This window comes from Pangasianodon hypophthalmus, chromosome 13 (assembly GCF_027358585.1).
Source record: "Pangasianodon hypophthalmus isolate fPanHyp1 chromosome 13, fPanHyp1.pri, whole genome shotgun sequence".
NCBI lineage: Eukaryota > Metazoa > Chordata > Actinopteri > Siluriformes > Pangasiidae > Pangasianodon > Pangasianodon hypophthalmus.
In genome coordinates, this window is record NC_069722.1 from 3,553,264 (window position 1) to 3,556,865 (window position 3,602).

Sequence of the window (3,602 nt, forward strand, 5' to 3'; positions counted from 1 at the left end):
GTGTGTGTGTGTGTGTGTGTGTGTGTGTGTGTGTTTTCAGGCAGGGAATGGAAGGAATGAACCTGAAAACAACCTGTCTCTCTGCCCCGCCCTGCTCGTGAATGTGTGTAGGACGCGTTGTGTGTTTTAGATCAGTCCAGCTGAGCAGGTTTTTCTGGCTGATTTGGGTGTGGCTGTCATCACCTATACACACACACACACACACACACACACACACACGCACGCACACAGACAAGCTTATGTAAGTGGAGTACAGACAAATGTATCTCGCCGCCTGATATCAGTGTGTTTTTGTTCTTATGGGTTTTTTTTTTTTAAATCCAGGATTTGAGAGCAGGACCTGTGTTTATCGCTGGAGTCGCTGCAGCACAGCAGTTTTGTGCCAGAGGGTCTTTCAGAATCTCGGTTTCTGTTTTCTTCTTTGTTTCCTGATCTTAGGGAGGATTTTGAGCTTATGAGTCTCTCTCTCTCCCTCACACAAACACACGAACACACACCACACGCCTTGGAAACACAGCTCTGCTCTGGAGTCCCACTGCCTTCCATAAACACCTCGCTAAACCACACAGTTCCTCACTTAAAGGCGCAGTGCTTCGGTATTGCACAGACTTCAGCCTGTATTTAAAGTAATGCTTTGGCCAAAAATGAAATACACGCCGTCCTCCTTATCCTGAGTGCAGTCAAATGCAGCCAAGATATCTTTGGTGTTAGAGTTTTGCTTCCACCAAATCTGAATCATCAATACCGGGTTGTGTTTCCAGTGTGCTCAGTGTGTGTATTAATCATTGTCATGCTTTTATCAGTGTCTGTTCCTGACCAGTGCACTGCTGATGGCTGGAGAATTTGTGAAGACTGGTTCCCAATCCAGCACTGATACTGAGGTGATTAAATATTCTGGAAATGCTGCTCCACCTGATTTACTCGTACCAGCACCACACACACACACACACACCACCATGTCAGTATCAGTGCTAAACCAAGAATGAAGCATCACCCTAATAAAATAATATCTGCTCAGGGTTGGTCCTGTGGTGCTGCTTTTACATTAAAGCTCTAATTCCCTGAAAAAAAACTTCCTGAAGTGAAGTCAGAGTGTTAGAGCAGCGAAAAAACACAACAATGTTAAGGACGGGGGGTTCTCCAGGACTAGGGTTGTGAACCTGTGAATTAATGGACAGGGTAGAGGGTGGGCCAGGACATTGTGCAGTGAATAGGTGGGGTACAGTCAGTGAGTTAATAGTGTACCTGATAAAAGAGCTATAGAGATTAGCACTCACGCTAATGTGGAGCTAATTTCAAACTAAGTATTTCAGCAGATCGAACCAAGCACACAAAAAATGCTGTAATAAAACTGATTAATGTGATCAATCAAACACAAATGTAATTTTCCCCCCAGATTCTCCCCAGGTTTTTTTTGCCAATTCCCACCTATCTGCTAACTGTCCCCTATCATGGCCGGGGAGTTTAAAGGCTAACAAGTGTTTCCTTAGAGACACATGACACCAATCCCTGCAATCCTTTCCTCACAGAACAGACTAACACACTGGGAAGAAAGCGCTATCTACCCTCTTCTGCATACCTGAGCTCACAGACGGCCACAACTGGCTAGCCGTGACTGACAGGGGAGAGACAGTATGCCATCCCTCTCACCCAGAAAGCACTCCTAGACGCAGATGGCTGTGGAATCTCCGGGATTCAAACTTGGGATTTCCTGATGATAGGGCGAATGCTTTTATGTATATTATTTAGCTGAAGGCAGATCATCAAGAAAGGAGAACGTTTTCAGGAAAACAGAATATTTAAAGAGGATTGGACAGAGAAGTACACGTATATTCTGCATCAAAGTCATGGCGCTAGTCATAAAGCTAGGCTAAGATAAAGCACTACTACAAAACTAAATACAACCATTTCAAAGTATTGTATAGCCATAAACTAATCATTAATAGTTAAGCAAATTAAGGCCAAAAAATGGAATTTGCGCCTGGTTTGGAGATGCCCGTGTTCGGCATTGAATTTATTTGTGATGTCACACTCCACAATAGTGGTTAAAGGCTCATAAAATTTTATATTTTCATTGTGGCAGTTGTATACGGTGTTTTACTATCAAAAAACCTTTAGTTGTGCTGTCTGTTTTATCTCTGTACCAGTGTTATTGTGGAGAGGTGTGAATTGTTTGCCAAGCAGGGGGCTCGCACCCCTCCCCTTTCCCATCACCCTGTTCACCAGCAGCTGAACACAGAGTCACAGTACTCTACACACAGTGACCCAACAGCATCCTGACTAATCTTATAATAGACTTATGGCGATATAATAATTCATTTGTTTATACTGATCGAAAATGTCCGATAAGTCGATTTCCATTCCGCCGGTGGAACGGAACACCAGTGTACTGCTAGAAAGGTTTAAAAAGTAAATGTTGTCACCATTCAGTCATGTTAGTCACTTATCCTGGCTTTTGTATGGAATTTTAAGTTGAATGTCGCCGATCTATACTAAGCCAACTCAGAAGAGCCCTAATAGGTCTCAGCAGTGGGTTGTACAGTTATTCTACCCTGGTTTAAACTATTAGCTTAGTTTATTGTGGTATTATTTAATTCTAACATTAACTAAAATATAGAATATCAACTCTGGAAACCATCATTTTTGTTAATAGTAGCTTGCTTCTCAGTGTCAAAAGTGTTGATAGAAAACTGTGTCTACAGGTCAGTTAGTGTATAATGGGTTTGTCCTTCATATGAAAAACCAGTGAGGCCAGATTCCATTTCACTTTACTTCATTTCATTTTATTAATCATCTCCTGTTATCTGCTATTTTTTGTTTCCATGTCACTTGTAAAAAGGCTGGGTGCATTTTTTTGCATATTTGTTTTGCATATTTGAGACATCTGGGTTATAAGTAGCATTGTATCCATGCTTTAAAAACGAGACGCTGCGTGACACTCCTCTGCAAAAAATGCATTTAAACCCAGCGAGCGGTGGCACTCCTGTCATTGAGTGATAAAGCCGCCGCACCTGAGCAGAAGACACACCTCCATAACTTTACAGCAGGTCCAGATTGTATCAGCAGTTCTCTGACTGCACGCCTTCTTTACTACTCTGGTTACACATTTGTAACGCAAGCACAGTATTTGTGTTTGCAGTTTGGCAGATGTCATTCCCATTTAGTGGTTGGAACTTGCCAGCTAGCAATAGTTAGCGAGGCAGTGCATGTGACCTGCAAGCTAGTGTGGTTATATAACACAATTTTGCTTTATGAATTCAGTATATGCACATCATTAAATAAGGAAAAAAAACACAGATGTAAAAGAGGAACACTATACATTTACACTGCTTTCAAAAGGCTTCAAATGGTAATACATGTGAAAAAATACTTCTATTAACCTAATACTAAATATTTTTAGAAATTGATAGGAAAGCGGTTAATGGAAACCATTAGGTTAAGAGAAGCAAGACCATTACACATATTAGTGCTAATTTGCTTCTTATTAGCCATTCGCTTTTTGAAAATGTTTTTCTCAGAAGGGATGTACAGTATGTAAATTTTATTAATATACAGCATTTAATGATGTATCACTTGCATTAATGGTAAACAAACATGGTGGA